This window comes from Pinus tabuliformis, chromosome 9, assembly GCF_031772625.1.
Source record: "Pinus tabuliformis cultivar Carrire ecotype Pingquan chromosome 9, CPIR1, whole genome shotgun sequence".
Classification (NCBI taxonomy): Eukaryota; Viridiplantae; Streptophyta; class Pinopsida; order Pinales; family Pinaceae; genus Pinus; species Pinus tabuliformis.
The window spans coordinates 193114377-193132225 of record NC_142307.1 but is presented as its reverse complement, the minus strand read 5'-3'; the positions used below and the strand labels follow the sequence as shown (position 1 = coordinate 193132225).

Sequence of the window (17849 nt, the reverse complement as noted above, 5' to 3'; positions counted from 1 at the left end):
ACATGTATCTCAGATTCTAAACACAAGAAAATCAGCTGAAAACACAACTAAATACCTCAATTAAAATTACTATGTCCCTGAAGTTGTAAACAACTAAATACTGAATACTTTCAACAGGAGGCAAATAAATTTTTGAAAAGGGTTTGACAATACTCACTGACCTACACCAAAAATAAGTTTCTCCTTTTTTGTTTCCTTTCCTGTTCATTAAATTTTATGACCTAAAAGGAAATAGGGTATCCTGAGACATAAGAAGCTTCATAACAGGAGAGGTGCCCCACAAGATAAACTAGTTAAGACAATTAAAATCACATGAAGACTGAAATGAAGCAGCTATCAAGGCAGAGACAACATAAAAGAAACCTATAGTCAACAATGAGAACTAAAAAGTGGACCATTTTCTCCTCTGCAAACAATCTTCCTTTCAAAGAAATACATGTAATAATAAACTGATGAATCACACACAATGAAGTTATCTCCAGTCACAAACATGGAATACTTTTGCAGTTTTTCCTTGTATATGTAGAACCTTGCAGTTCAAAATTAGAAAACATATTTAGTTTCTCCTCTATCGTTGAATTCTTTAACTTCTACCCCTTTTCTTCGATGGATTCTTCCAGCCAACATGTGCAAATGACACATTCCCCAATATGGGAATTATTGCATGTGTGTGTGTCTCACAACTGGGTGAAGATCGTTTTGCTAAGAGGCTGAGAGTAGGGAATATCTATCAAACTATGCAATGTGACATGACACAAGAACATTGGTGCAAAAGACTTCAGCCATTCTCAACAATATATTTGTCCAGTGATATCAATATATAGTGCATGGACATAATCACCCAATTAATTAAAGAGTGCCTACAAACTGACAAGTCATCAATAGATAAGGATGATAATCTATAAAGAAACGATCTAGGACTTTGTTTGTCTAAGGACACATAGGCTAACAATCCTCCTCCTCAATCATAAGTCCAAATAATTAACTAGCAAGACAAGAAGAAACAGGGCATAAACTGGTATAATTTCAATCTGAAATTTCTGAATTGAATTTTGATGACGCTATACCTAAAATATTGTCAAATCTGAATGTTGATAATCTGGAAAATCCCACTAATTGAACATGTGAGTTCCAATATCTATAATTTTCCCACGGATGTGAACTCCAATATCTAATGAGAGCGGATTATAAGAAATGAATCAACTTTATGTTTGATTCTTCCTTGAAATTGCTTGATAGCCCCATCAAATGCCAAGCAACAATGCTAGGTTTAATGAACATTGGACTGAACAAATGTCCTGATTATTTCTCTTAGAAAATGACAGACAAATAGTGTCAATTAGCATCCCAATTATTAATTATATCGAAATATTTGCAGTGTCACTATTACCATTGTTGTCAAAACTTGAACTATGACAATCATCATTGATATTCCTCCCTTTGTCATTGGAAAGGTGAGAAGTATGTCAAAGGAATCCAAGCTTGACCTTTGGATTCTTCTTTCTTCAATAACTCTTTCATCATTGTATCTAGTGGGTTTGGTTGACCACTGACAATTTTTATTTCATCAATGTTCTCCTGCGCTTGAAGTGTAAGAGCGTTCCACTTTATTACATCACTATACTCCCTCCCTTGAGGTGCAAGAGAGTGCCTTTTTCATTTCATTTTTGTCCTTTACCCTTTTAAGGTACAACAGAGTACCATCTTGGAGTCATGAACTTAATTTTCGAATTATTTGAAATGGGCTCTAGTCATGCCCAAAGTTATCATATGTAACAATTGATTGAAAGCCATTTATTTTTGTAACTTTTCCATAAAAATATGTATTCACCTATGTTTGAAACTTTGAACTCAACATTAAGACCTATACAAATAATTGACTTGTAGATTCCATAGCCAAGAACTTATCCAACCATAATGAATTGTTTTCTTCTTAACCTTTTTCTTCTTCTGACATTTTTTTAGAGTATGATTTGTCTTCCCACAACGAAGACAAGGATAATAATCAAAACAATTGGTGTCCATATCAATGTTGGAACTAATAAAAAATTTCATCAATCTGTTTGTGATTAACTGCTTGAAATCTGAATATCTTCTTCAACGTGTGAATCTTGCACCTTGAAATTCTCTGCAAGAAATCTTGCACTCTCAGATTGAACTGGTGTGTAGTTTGGAATATGAAAGTTAATGTCTTTTCAATCCTAAGCTATGTTGATTACTGTTAAATTACAGTTCTTCCCAAGGTCTGCAAATGATTTTGGAAAGATCATTCTCTACTTGAGGATGTTCATGAATTTTTTCTTTTTGTAACTTCAAAAGAAAATTCACGTTCATATTCACTTACACTGCTTTTGGTATCACTCTCTGCTTTGACATCTTCTACTTGTGATTCGTCTTCAATAAAACTTGTCTTCATCAACTCACTGTTAATGAATGATTCCATGTCATGAACTAGTTAAAGAATTGTTGTATTGAGGCTTCTGTGATCCATATCAAGTTTATGAGAGATTCTTCAACGTAAATCGCATGATATTTCATTTGTCGATGCGTTTCGAACCAACCAGTGTGGTTCATTGTTTCGAAACGCGTCGACAAATGAAATATCATGTGATTTACGCCGAAGAATCTCTCATAGTTAAAGAATTATCAATCATATTATTTGTTGTATTTGTGTCAACCACCTACATTAGGCCATTTGTGTTACAACATCAACCATTTGCATCAGGTCATTTGTGTCTCAAGTTGCATCAATCATTTTCTCAATTTGCAATGTTGGTATTTCTTGTTCATTTTCAATTAATTCTAGTTAAAGTGATTCGATTAGTTTATCCTATAGATCAATTTTCTTGTGAAGACATCCAATTGTCTAAATCATGCAAAAGGTCCTATAGTTCTTTAATTTCTTGATGGCATTTTGCAAATGATTTCTGCCTTTACTCATTTTAGATTTGTAATTGTGTCATGTTTGCGATTTCTATTGGGGTGTCTAGTACTACCAAAAATGCATCATAGTACCCTTTTTACAATGATTTAAAATCTGGTGAAAATGACCTCCTTATTCAATTTTAGTTGTCTTTTGTACAATTCAATGACACCACTACGCTTAAATTATTCAATGACTCGACTAGCTTTTGATTCAAAGAAATGTGGTCCACAACTCTTAGTCTTTTGTTACATGAGATTACAAAATACTTGGTGTATGATTGATTGATGTCTTAGGTTTGTTGAATGATCAAATTCGCCTTTTTACTCCATGTTTGTATGGCTGAATCATAAGTTGCAATTGTAGATACAAGTGTCAAATCTAGGCACAAAATACCATCATCAGGCCCCTAAAAAGATCACCATCACACAAAATCACAAATGTACCTAAGACCCCTTTATTCAATTATTCAATGACTCAACCAGCTCTTGATTCAAAGAAAAGTGGTCCATATGTACCTATGACCCCTTTATTCAACTATTCAATGACTCAACTAGCTCTTGATTCAAAGAAATATGGTCAATTATTCAATGACTCAACCAACTCTTGAATAAAAAAATGTGGTCCACAACTCTTAGCCTTTTGTTACATGAGATTACATAATGCTTTGTGTATGACTGAATTGATGTCTTGGTTTGTTGAATGAACAAATTCTTATGTCTTTTTATTCCAGAATCCATATGTGTATGGTTGAGTCATAAGTTGCCAATTTAGATTTAAGTGTCAAAACAAGACACAAAATACCATCATCAAGCAAGCCTAGGGGCTTTAAATCATATGTATAGCAGGCCGAGGGGCTTTAAATCATATGTATAAAAGGCCACATTTTGTCAGGCCCCCGAAAACTCTTATCTAAACCAGTGCAACCAAGACTTTGGAGTAAGTCCCTTTGAAAAAACCACCGAGTTCAAGCCTTATGCATATCTATGCACATTTGCATCAAGTGGGGTGGAGGGGGGGCTGAGTCTCGATAATCTAAGGGCTTGGGCACTAAGCCGCAATAGGCCCATGTGCAATAGAACCATTGTGACCGAGTTGAGAGGGTAGAAAGGCCCAAGTATTCACATATATCACATATGGCAGGGGTTGGAACATTAGGGCTTGGAGGAGCTGGGCGGCTCAAGCCTAATAAGCCAAGTGACCAAATGCGATGACAATAGATAGAAAAGGAGAAATCTAATCTGTTGAGAGCTGAACACTTGTAGTCATCCACGTGTCTTAGCAATTTGTACTCGGAGATTTCAAGGGCCGTCTCAAGGAGAAACTCTTGAGATTTTATCGCCAGGGTGACTTCGCATTATGGGGCCGGTTGAACATCCCATCACGAAACGACGAATGGAAATCTGATTCCTCTTTCTCAACCTGACCCATGTGAGTTGTGTCGCACCGGATATAGTGGAAACCACAGATACGTGGCCCATGATGTCGAGGGTGTGTTCAGGATGACATCACCCCGACGTTTAGGATTGTGACATCACCCAAGATCTCAAACCTTGAAGGTTTCGCACAGAGACACTATGGAAAACTCTCGAGATTTTATTTTTGGGAAGATGTGGCATAGTGGGTTAGCGTCCATACCGAGAGGTGAAAGGTTGAAGTCGTGTGAAGGTATTGAGCCACATTATCAGCAAGGCCCACAAGTTTTATGCAATCCCAAAAGTTTATACCCTAGAAGAAATGTCAAGAGATTGCCCAAGAGATTCCTGAGATTTAATCTCTGGGATGAGGTGGCAGGGAGAGGGGCCTACACCGCGTACTACACCCAATATATATGTGGATTATGTAAGGGGCGTGCTAAGAGGTCTAACAAGTATGAGCGGGTCAGAAACATAAGTATAAATATGACCCTGAATATCAACAGGTCGGCAGCTGCCATGTGGCCCATGACTTGGATAGCCATGCGGGCACCACGTGGCAAGTAGATGACATGGCTCTATAAGATATGTCAATCTTTAATTGGCCATATCTTTCGATTCGAGAGTCGAATTGAAGTAAATTTTATATCATTGGAAAGGTCTCGACGAAACAAACACAACAATGTTAACCATTTCTTTTTTTGAGAAGGCTTAAAAATTCAAACCCCTGTTCCATAATGTGACAGTGGAAGTCAGTTCATCACAATAAATACCTTCTTCTACCCTTATCTAGGTTTAGGGTTAGTAGGGGGTACGTTACAAGGTGGTATCAGAGCTTCCAAGTTCAACATTTGGACTAGATGGGCTCTATCATAGAATTAACAAGTGAAAGTTCAACACTAGACCTTGAAGGTTTAGTGAGGCCTTAACACCTCGCGATAAACATTAGAAATCTGAATGTTGTGTGAATTGATCGTATGTACTGTTTGATTTAAGATAACCAATACTACTATCAGCTCATCCCTGTGAATTTAGACTCCACAGCTTATTCCATGCATTGCCTTTTCATTCTAAGCCTACCATGCATTGCCTTTTCACTCTTTATCCTTTTTCTTAACCTCCCTTGTCTCACTGTAGATGCCATAGGGACAAACCGTTTCATCAAACTACATGGTACAAGCACAACCACATGCACTTATTAGATCTGGCCTGGCCCAAGTAGCCTAAACTGTAGCAGTTTTGCTCAAGTGTGTAAAGGGTGGAACTGTACTACAAATCACTGCCTTTTGAAATCCATGAGAATCAAACATCAACATGTTCCCCACAGCTGTAGGACCTGTGCATTTAAAACCTGAAATCTGAATCCATGGTTATGTGCACCCAGCAATGCGAAAGCTGGAACTTGTATTGCTAAGAATCTGTCCCCTTTGTTGGAGAGTTAGCCATCAATGGTCAATTGATTTAGTCAATAACTTAAGGTTAAAAAGGAAAGGCTAGGTGAAGGAGAGACACATAATAACTCAATGGGAGATTGAGACACAAAGAATAGTGACTCATGCTTAGAGAAAACAAGAGCAGTGATTAACAACAAAGTAATCAGCCAACAGCTTGATCCAGTGGAGGTTGAGGCTGTACGGGTCAAATTGAGGAGCAGAGGGGCATAGATTAGGTCGTACGACAGTTAAACAACAGGCCAAGGTCATATATCAGCTAGTAGAGGCAGCCATACAGCAGTCTAGAAAGGTCGTACAGGACATATGAGTCACACTAGTAGCCAGCAGCAGGTCAATTGGGCGATTCATAATTTTAGGTCATTTTCTAGAAATTTGTTGTAATTTGTGTTTATTCTATGGGCCATTTTCCCAATAAGGGAGCCCTTGTAAGGTTTGATATTATTTTATTGGGAAGCTGATTTGAAGGGCCTAAATATTTTGCTGTGTTGTGGCAATTGGTTTTATTTGCTTTTGCTGAAATTTTATTTTGCTAGTGAAAAATCCCAATGTCTACATTTTATTCTCTGAGCTGAAATAAATTTAACTTTCAGCAAGGAAATCGCAAGTAAATAATTTTTCAAGCTCCGGGGTTAGAAAAAGTTAACATGGTACTAGATCTTACACTCTGACTATGAAGCTGATTTTCAAGATTACAGCAGAAGAATTATGAAACCAATGGTAAATCGTGTGGGTGCTTGAAGGACTGAGCACAAATCCACAGCAGTTTGTTCATATCTGAAAAATAACAGCAAGAAGTGTTAGGTTCAAAGACAAATTGGATGAAGCATCCAACTTCCTTGTTCTGGAAAGTAAGGGTTACTTTGCTTTTGAAAGAAAATGACCATTGGGAAATTGTTAACCAAGTAATTCCTTCATCAACACATCTGGAACAGTTGGTAGCTCATGAGAAGAAAGATATAAGAGCCTAGTAGGTGATCTTAGATGCAATGAAGGATCATTTGATTCCTCACTTGTTTAAGAAACAGTCAACCAAAGAGATGTTCAAAGCTCTCGTGGATATTTTCTAGAGCGATAACATGAATAGGAAATTGATATTGAGGAATAAGCTTAAATCCATGTAGATGTCTAGATATAACAATTTTACCAGCCACCTCATGAGGATCACTCAAATACATGATCAACTTGCAACAGTAAGGGAGAAGGTGGATAATGTAGAATTAGTTAATACAACACTGAATGGTTTCTCAAAGCCTTGGGAAACATTTGTCAAGGGTACCTATGCTCAGGAGAAACTTCCCTCTTTTATGAAGATTTGGGATGATTGCATCTAGGAAGAGACTCAAAAGGAGTCCAAAATCAACAGGAAAGGAGGAGATGAGAACTTGGCCCTTGTCAATCAGGGGGAAAAGGGAAAACGGAAGGGTTCTAGCAAAAAGGGTAAAGGTAAGGGGTCAACCTCATAGCCGAGAAAGGAGGAGGACTTGAGCAAGATCAAGTGCTTCATATCCCACAAGAATGGACATTGTGCATCTCGGTGTCTAGCGAAGAAGGATAAGGGAAAATCATAGCATGTAGTAGCATCAGTAGAAACTTAGTTGGATGAGTTTGCTGCATAATTTGAAAAGGACTTCTCACTAGTCTCTGGCCTTTCTACTGACAGAATCACAAGGAGTGCATGCATGGAAAATGGTGCATCTCATCACATGACAACATGAGAGCTATTTAGCAGTCTAACAAAGGACTCATATATTCATGTGGAGCTTAGTAATGATTCCAAGTATGTAGTGAGAGGGGTGAGGACTATTTTGTTCTAACTCAAGTCAAGTGGTTTATTCGAAGCCAAGGATGTGCTATATGTACTAGGAATTATAAAGAAATTGCTCCTAGTCTTAGTTATGGAGGACAAGGGTTTTGTTGTTACGTTTTAGAAACAAGTACTTATTTGTCCAAAGGGATCTAGCCCTGACACAACATAGGTCATTGGGGTTAGAGGGGCAATGTTTACGGGTTACAAGGTAAGCTGGTTCAAGCTTTGACACATAGCAATGAAAACCTGTGTGAGTTATGGCACAGGAGGATGGGACACCTACACTATATGGCATTGCCGATTTAGAAGGAGATTGTCATTGGTCTTCCAAATTTCTGCATCTAGCAGTAGGGAGTGTGAAGAAGGTGTGCTCTTGGCAAGAATGCCAAGGCTTGTTTTTCAAGCAATAGGTCCAAGGGGATCTTGGATCTAATTCATTCAAATGTGTGTATATTGGTACAAGGAGCATTGTAATATGTGACATTCATTGATGACTTCTCCAGGAAAACTTGGATCTACTTTATGAAGACTAGATAAGGTATTTACTGTATTTAGTTGCGTTTAGGCATTTAAGGTTCTTGTGGAAAACAAGGTAAAAAGAAAGATCAAGGTCTTGAGGTCCAATAATCAGGGTGAGTACACTTCCAATGAATTCAAGAATTTCTACAAGGAGGTAGGGATCAAGAGGGAGTTGACAATCTCATACAACCCACATCAGAATGGAGTTGCAGAGAGAGAACATGTCCATCATTGGAGCTGTCAAGGCTATGATTCAAGACCAAGATTTTGCTATGTTTCTTTAGGAAGAGGCATGTAATACGACAATGCATGTTTAGAACAAGATTCCGCATAGGATCTTGGGACATAAGAATCTAGAGAATGCATTCATTGGGGTGAAGCCAGAGATAGGGCACTTTCACTGTTATGAAACCAGCTCACAAAAAGATAGAAAAGAGAGATCCACGCCTTAGAATTCAGCCTCTTCGAGGGGGCAACCTCCTTTACATTACATAAATGAACAATTCTTGGATGATACAAATGACAAAACCTCCTTTCTATATATAGGAGTCTAAGGAGTCACAATATAATCCAGCCAACCTAACAATAATAATATAAAGCCACAAAAATAACAATAGAGGGATTCTATGGGGCACAAAAATAACAATATGGGGGTAATAGGGGCACAACAATATAAATAAGGGGTATAACTACAATAGTAATGGGGTAATCACTAGTATTATAGGGACCCAACATGCCCCTCTCCTTCAAAAAAGTGTTGTCCTCAACGCTTGAGTAGTTCTGGATACTTCTGCATAAAATTCTCATCCTCCCATGTGGAATCTTCAGCGGATAAGTTCTTCCACTTGATAAGATACTCTGAAATTGATCGATTTCGTAGCTGTCGAGTTCTTGTTTCTGTGACTGCTTCCGGTTCCAATATAATTTTTCCTTCCTCGTCAAGTTCTGGCAATATTGTTTGAACTGGGAGCTTGTCGCCTATAACCTTCTTTAAACATGAAACATGGAAAACTGGGTGCAATCGAGAAGCTGCAGGAAGCTCCAATTTGTATGCCATAGTACCAATCTTTTGCAACACCTTGTACGGACCATAATACTTTGGTGATAATTTATTATCCTTCTTAGCTTGCTTTAGGGACATTTGCTTATATGGTTGTAGCCGTAGGAATACCCAATCACCTACATCAAAACTTCTTTCACTGCGATGTTGATCTGCCTGTTGTTTCATTCTATTTTGTGCCAACACGAGGTTATCCTTTAAGAGTTGGAGGACTTGTTGTTGATGTTCGATGTGATGTTCCACTGCCTGAACCTTAGAATTTTCTCTTAAATATGATGTGATGGATGGTGGTTGATACCCATAAAGTGCCATAAATGGGGTCATTTTTGTTGTTGTATGGAAGGAAGTGTTATACCACCATTCAGCCAGAGGCAACCATTTGACCCATTGTGTCTGTTTATCAGATACAAAGCAACGAAGATATCCTTCCAAACATTTGTTTACTATCTCAGTTTGCCCATCAGATTGAGGATGATAAGATGAGCTATGAGCTAACTGAGTACCAAGACAAGAAAATAATTCTGTCCAAAAATTTCCAGTGAAAATGGGATCTCTATCACTTACAATAAATGCAGTAGAAACTGTACTGGCTTTAAATGGATGTGATAATGCACAAAAGTGTGCATACTTGGTAAGTCTGTCAACTACCACCATGATGACACTCTTTCCCTCAGACTTGGGTAAACCTGTGATAAAATCCATTGAAACCTCCTCCCAACGTTGGCTTGGAATGGATAAAGGTTGTAATAGACCTGGTGTCTTAATTGTTTCAACTTTATTTTGTTGGCAAACCAAACATTCCGCCACAAACTTTTGAATATCTGATTTAAGGCCATCCCAAAAAAATTCCTTCTTAACCCTGTGGTAAGTTTTTAAAAATCCTGAGTGCCCTCCTAAGGGAGAAGTGTGCAATTCCATAAGAATCTTTTGTTTTAGCTGGGAATTCTTACAGAGGTATAAGCGATCTTTGTACCATAACGAATCATTTTTCCAGCTAAATGTATCAGAAGTACTGGAATCTTGTTGTAGCTTTCGAATAAGTGCCCACACTTCTTCGTCATTCTTCCATTCCTCCCTTGCTTCGTTTATCCAATCTGGTTGGATAATAGAAATGGCACACAACAATGCTTCCACATCCTCATCCTTTCTTGAGAGTGCATCTGCCACCACATTTTGCTTCCCTTTTTTGTAGATGATTTCAAAGTCATAACCCAACATCTTTGTGACCCACTTTTGTTGCTCTTCAGAGGATAATCTTTGTTCTAAAAAGTATTTAAGGCTATCATGATCCGTTTTTACCTTGAAGTGTCTTCCCATTAGGTAGGGTCGCCATTTCTTAAGTGCATGGAGTATTGCCAACATTTCCTTCTCATAAATAGCTTTGCTTAAAAACTTTCCCTTGATTGGACGACTTTCAAAAGCAATGGGTCTTTCATCTTGCATTAGAACAGCACCAATTCCATTTCCTGAAGCATCACATTCCACAATAAAGGTTTTTGTGAAGTCCGGTGTAGCTAAGACCGGTGCTTGGCACATTGCCTCTTTAAGATGTTCAAAGGCCTTTGTTGCTTCCGGAGTCCATGAAAATGAATCTTTCTTCAATAATGTTGTTAGAGGTGCTGCTATTCTCCCATAATTCTTAACAAACTTGCGATAATACCCTGTCAACCCAAGAAATCCTCGCAGATGCTTTATGGATGTGGGGATTTTCCATTCCTTAATGGCTTTAATTTTGCTAGGGTCTACCTTAACTCCTTCATGAGATACAATATGACCCAAATATTCCACCTCCTGGACTCCAAAGAAACATTTGGATCTTTTTGCATATAATTGTTTCTCCTCCAATAGTTGTAGCACCCTGTCAACATGTTCAACATGATCCTTCCAAGACTTGCTGTAGATTAGTATATCATCAAAAAATACTAACACAAATTTTCTAAGGAATGGTTTGAAAATTGAATTCATCAAACCTTGAAATGTTGAAGGTGCATTGGTAAGGCCAAAAGGCATGACCAAAAATTCATAATGACCCTCATGAGTTCTAAATGCCGTTTTCGGAATGTCTTCAATCTTCATTCTGATTTGATGATATCCCGAACGAAGATCCAACTTGGTGAAGTAAATTGATCCATGCAATTCATCCAGTAATTCATCAATGACAGGAATGGGGAACTTATCTTTAATAGTGAGCTTGTTGAGCTCCCTATAATCTGGACACATGCGCCATGATCCATCCTTCTTGTGCACCAATACTACTGGAGCTGAGAAAGAACTTTGACTCGGTTGAATTATACCAGCCTCTAGCATTTCTGCAACCATACGTTCAATTTCACTTTTTTGGACATAGGGATATCTGTACGGCCTGATGTTTGGAGGAACACTTCCTGGAATCAGATGAATAGCATGATCATGATCACGCATAGGTGGGAGACCTTTGGGAGTCTCAAATACCTTGGAATGATTGTCCAGGACTTTTTGGAGATCTGGAGAAATAGATGATTCCAATGTGGAAACATCTAGCGAACATAATTGTGCAATTACACCTCTTTGCTCCTTTTTTAGAAGCTTTGTCATGCCATTAGAGCTGATTATCTTTCCTGGTTTCCCTGCAATACCCCTTAATTCAACTTCCTTTCCTTCCACAGAAAATTTCATGAAAAGTTCTTGAAAATTAAAAGCTATTGTACCCAAGGATTGTAGCCATTGGACTCCTAGTACAACATCAGCACCTCCCATTGGAATGGAAAGCATTGGGCTAGTCAATACATATTCTCCCATGGATAGCTTGATATTATGGCACTTTCCAAGCAATTTATTGTTCCTCCATTTGCAATCATCACTTGACACTCTGGTGCTGGATATAGGAAGCAATTCAATTCTTTTGCTACCCTACAATGAATAAAATTGTGGGTGCTTCCTGAATCAATCAACACTATTACCTTTTTCTTCTTGATTTGTCCTTCTATCTTGATGGTTTGAGGAGTGGTAATTCCCGCCAATGCATTACAAGATATGGTCGGATTTATTTGTTCTTCATCTAGGCTTTGTTCCTGGAGTATATCCTCTTCTTTTGACCTTTCTTGCTCCTTTTCTTCTTCCTCTTCACAATCTATGTAGAATAATTTCTTCTCAGCACACTTATGACCTTTTGTGTATTTGCTATCACAATTGTAACAAAGCCCTTTTGCTCTTTTTTCTTCCAATTGTTGTGGTGTCAACCTTGTAGGTTGTGGAAGACTATGGGCAACAACACTTCCATCTTTATAGTTGTGAATGGTATGCTTCCTAGTTGCCATAATTTTGCTTTCCATTTTTCTTGCTAACCTGAATGCCTTCTCTAATGAATCAGGTTCCCAAAGGCGAACATCATGTTGGATATTATCCTTTAAAGACCCTATGAACACATCAATCCTATGCTCCTCTGGAATATCTTTTACCCTTATGTTCAATTTTTGGAACTCCTCAATGTGCTCCATTATTGAACCCTTTTGTTTGAGACTTATCAATTGGCTAAAAAAAGTGTTGCTTTTTGTATCTTCATAATGTGCTATCAATTCTTCCGTAAAAATTGCCCAAGTGATAAATTTTTACGAGAGAAAGCCATTGATACCATACAAACTGATTTGGTTCCAAATATACAGTTGCCATACGTACCTTTTGTGTGTTTTGCACATTATTGAGATCGAAGAACTGCTCCATCTGTAATATCCATGTGGCGGGATCCTTGCCATCAAACTTCCTCATATCGATTTTTGGAATATGGTGGGTCTTCGATCCAACATTAGCGTCTATGGAATCATGATTAACATTACTTTTGTTCACATCATGAGTTTCCTTTACAACCTTTTCACCATTAGTAAGTATTTCTTGTAGAAAATTTGTCAAATCTGTCTTCAAATCTGCCATGTCTGTCTTCAAATCTGCGAATCATCCATCTTAGCTTCCATGCCCTTTATCTTAGATTCCACGCCACTTATCTTAGCTTCTGTTAGCTTTTGTGAGCGTGACATTTGTTGCACTTGTTCTTGTAATTTTGATATATCATGTAGCATTTCTTCCTCTTCTTCATGAGTCATGCTAGAGCTTTCAGGTTCCTTACTAGGTGTTTGCATTTTCTTTCCTCGGGGCATCAGTTACCGATAATAATGCTTTACTATGCCCTTTGAATTCCGTTAAACCAAGCTTACACAAAAATTTAAAAAAAAACTACACACCTTTTTTCACTTTATAGAAGCCTGATATTGAATCTGATGTATCTCTGTAATTTCGGATCATCCAGTTCTGAAATTGCTACCTGTAGTAGCCTTCTGCGTCCTCTTTCCAATGCCACAAGTCTGAGCCAAATTGGATTCTCCAAGGAAGAGTTATGTGAAATCTCCCACAGTGACTTGCTTTTAGACTGGTTCAGTAGAGCGAACTTGTACGACGTGCCACGAGTCACTGTTTCAACCTTTGAATCTGAAACACACACACAAGAAACTACAGTCCATCCTCTTTCTGTACCTTTTTACAAAATTTCAATCCGATCCTCAGAGAGAGAGTTATGATGATTTTCCCCAGGTCACCTGTTTTGAATGTAATTCAGGAGTCTGCAAAAAGCCCAACTTCCTCAGATCATATCTTCGAAAATATCGCGCGAAAAGCTCTGAAATTCGGACCCAAAGTTCAGCACCAATTCTTCTCAAATGGGTTTTTTTTGCAACTTCTGAAACGTCACAGAAAAAAGGTTATAGCGAAAATGCCACGATGACCTGTTTGGAGCAGCGAAACCCTAGAATCCAAAGCTCTGATACCAAATGTTATGAAACTAGCTCACAAAAAGATAGAAAAGAGAGATCCACGCCTTAGAATTCAGCCTCTTCGAGGGGGCAACCTCCTTTACATTACATAAATGAACAATTCTTGAATGATACAAATGACAAAACCTCCTTTCTATATATAGGAGTCTAAGGAGTCACAATATAATCCAACCGACCTAACAATAATAATATAAAGCCACAAAAATAACAATAGAGGGATTCTATGGGGCACAAAAATAACAATATGGGGGTAATAGGGGCACAACAATATAAATAAGGGGTATAACTACAATAGTAATGGGGTAATCACTAATATTATAGGGACCCAACATTCACATCTTTGATTGCCTAGTATACATCCATGTGCCTCTGGAGAAGAGGACAAAGTTGGGGCCTTCGGGATAGAAGGGCATATTTGTGAGGTACAATGAGACTTCAAAGGCATATAAGATCTTCATTCCAGTGCATAGGAAGATAGTTGTTGTTGATTTGGGGTAGCATCGGATGTGCTCTAGCCACGAAAATTGGTGGAGAGGCTAAGGCACATGAGATCTCCAATACCCAGAAAGGGTTTGAGCAAATTCTAAACAGTTTGGGAGATATTAAAATAATTAATGTTTTTATTGGAGTCCCTAAATCTAAACTTAGGGAAAATAAAATATTAATGTGAATTAATATAAAACTGTGTTAGAATGGTCCAAAAGTCATGGATCAAGCCAAATCTAATCTTAGCCATTGATTAGGGACTTAATCTCGGTCATTGATTCGTCAACGAGAAAGTATAAGAGGGGCTTGAGGGTCACTTGGAGAACACACCGAGGGATCAAGATTTCGACTTTTTGGGGCTGGGTTTGCTGAGAAAGTTGAGAAAGTGATCAGAGTTGCAGCTGAGGGGCAGTGAATACAGAAGCAGAGAGGCAAAGATAGCACCGGGAGGATCAGCGCAGTAGCCGGAGAGAGGGACGCAGAAGCAGCCATGGGTTCACACAAGGCCAACGTGGGTGATGCAGAGGGCCAGAGGGTTGACGCAGTGCCTCCAAAGGCTGACGCAGACCAAGCTGGAGTTACGTTGGGCTAACGCTGGGCCAGAGAGAGGCTGGCGCAGTCCCTAGAGGCTGACGTTGGGGTTTCGTGGGGAAAATTGGAGCTATGTAGCTGCCAGAGTGTTTATCCGAGGTTTTAGCCGGAATATCTGCTTCCGAGTAGAGAGGTGCTACTGCTGAGATTTTTCTCTATTGGGTGAGCCGAATTTGACACCCAGATTATATTTTGAAACTGCTTAATAAATCAAACCCTCACATAGCTACACCAGTTTTCCCGCATTGGGTCTTTCTGGGGACATTAGTCCAAAAACAACAGTGTCACTTCTGTGGTTGTTTCTATTTCCTTCAATTGATGATCTGTAATGTGTTGAGCATGTCTTGTATTTATTTCTAGTATTTACATGGTAAATAACTTGTTAATTAACAGAACAAGTAGGTAGGAATAAATCAGTAAAGTGCATGACGGGTTTCTAACGTGTCAGACTTAGAAATTCCAACATGGTATCAGAGCGTGGTTGTAGATCACAGGAGAATTGAGGACATCAGCCAAACAGAGCAGCAACAGTAGAAAACAGTTATCCTGAGTGACATAAGTTGTTCCTAGTAGAGTAGGAACAGCAAGGAAGGGGTGACACAGTGCCTGCATCATCAAGATTGAGCTAGGAAGAGGCAGCGCAGAGGCTAAGGGAGGCAAAGGCAGACTCACGCAGAGCCACACAGAGGCCAAGGGGGCTGACGCAGTTGGATGAGGAGGCTGATTTTCCGGTGCTGGGATTGTGCAGAGCCTAGGAGCTCTAACCTTCAGTTTGCTGGGGTTTAGGAGGCTGTGGGTAAGTTGCAAAGTGGAACTGGTGGGGTACTGTAGTCAGAACAGTGCTTAACAGGGCAAGACCAAGGTAGAGGGAGTTGTTGCCGAGGTGGATTTCTAGCCAAGGAATCCAGATCAGTGTTGCAGTTGCACAGACGATTGGAGAGGGGCATCTCAACATTGGCAAAAGGGTTTCCAGGAGGGAAATCAAGGCTCAAAGGAGTCATACCAAGAACTTCTAGGAGGGAAGTAGAGGAGCAGCGAAATGGCACTACACGGAGTAAGAGACCAGGACAAACTGGACGGAGCCTCAAACTTCGTAGTCTAGAAGGCCAAAATCTTATTCGTACTAGACAAGAATCGTTTCAAGCACTTCGTCTTAAGGATGATAGCTATCTCAATTGACTCGGCTGATAACGATAGGTACGAGGATGCAATGGCGAGGGCTAAGAGTATCATCCTTGACGGGGTCAAGGATCATATAGTACCACATATTGTCGAGAAGAATACGACACAGGAGATATGGGAGGCCCTGACCAAGTTGTATCAGCATACTTTCGTGCAGAGGAAGATGCTACTAGAAAATCAGTTGTGATCATACCAGATGAAGAAGGGAGAACAGATTGACCCATTCCTCGGTCGATTGAAGGAGATCCGTGATCAACTAACTTCCATAGGGGTAACGACGGATCCAGAATTGATGGTGAGAACAACCCTGAACGCAGTCTCAGAAGACTGAGAGGTGTTTGTCTAGAGCATACTAGGAAGGGCGACTCTTCCAGATTAGGAGGAAATGTGGGCTACTCTTCGCCAAGAAGAGATCAGAAGGCTGAGCAAGGCAGGAAGCAATGGCAAGGGGATCAGAATCAAGATGGAGGAGGCGGAAGATGTTGCTCTAGCATCTGAGGGAAAGCAAGAGAAATGAAAGAAGAAGGACCTCTCCAAGGTCAAATGCTTCCACTGTGGGGAGCTGGGTAATTATGCAACCTAGTGTCCAAGGAAGAAGAATAAGGGAGAGGCCTCCGAGACCAAGGCAGCGCCAGCAAGGGCAGAGAAGGAAGTGGAGACAAACAGTGATTGTGCCATGAATGCTCATGGGCCACTTTAGAAGAAGTGGGGAGACATCGAGCTGTAATCAGGCGGACTACAAGAGATGAGGGGCAAGATCCTCGAGGTACCCAGCCTCTTGGATTAGACCTTGCTACGGGAGCCCCAAAGAGGAGTAGCAGTACTGGCGATGTCAGTAGAGACGGATGCGGATGGAGAAACAGAGGAAGCTGCAATGCAGAATTCCCAAGACAACGCGAGGCTAGCAGGTTGTAACAGTGCGAGAGGCAAGAGAGTGTTGCACCAGTGCAAGATGGCACAGAGAGGTGTGCAACGGTGCGAGATGCATGGAGTTGTTGTAGCAACACAAAGGTCAGAGAGGGAGCACTTGTCAGTGATAGAGGGAGCTTCAGCATCAGGAGTGTTTCTAGCCTGACGGAGATGTCAAATTTGGGAGATCAGTTACTTACTTCTCAGTAACTGGGTTGCAGTGCATCAGTTAGCAGTGACAGTGCTATGGGCAGCATGATGCAACAGGATGAGAGGGAGTTGCAGTACGGATGCAACAGTGGCAATTGCAAGGCCATGGGTAGCAGTACAAGAGGCAGTAGTGCAGATGATGGGCAACAGGCCTAACATCAACACAGGGACCGATGCCGAATGATCGGGGTGATACTCAATGAGGAGTATGGCTAGAGCATAATGCTCGCTAAGAGGGAGTGTTGATTTGGGGTAGCATCGGATGTGCTCTAGCCACGAAAATTGGTGGAGAGGCTAAGGCACATGATATCTCCAATACCCAGAAAGGGTTTGGGCAGATTCTAAACAATTTGGGAGATATTAAAATAATTAATATTTTTAATGGAGTCCCTAAGTCTAAACTTAGGGAAAATAAAATATTAATGTGAATTAATGTAAAACTGTGTAGAATGGTCCAAAAGTCATAGATCAAGCCATATCTAATCTTTGTTATT

At 39.7% G+C, this 17849-nt stretch overlaps 1 pseudogene across 1 annotated transcript in view; it reads right to left on the bottom strand.

Moving 5' to 3' along the window:
• The window catches only part of LOC149147794 (transketolase, chloroplastic-like), a 44853-nt pseudogene that overhangs the window by 16874 nt on the left and 10130 nt on the right, over positions 1 to 17849 (bottom strand). The gene's annotated exons all lie outside the window — the stretch shown is intronic.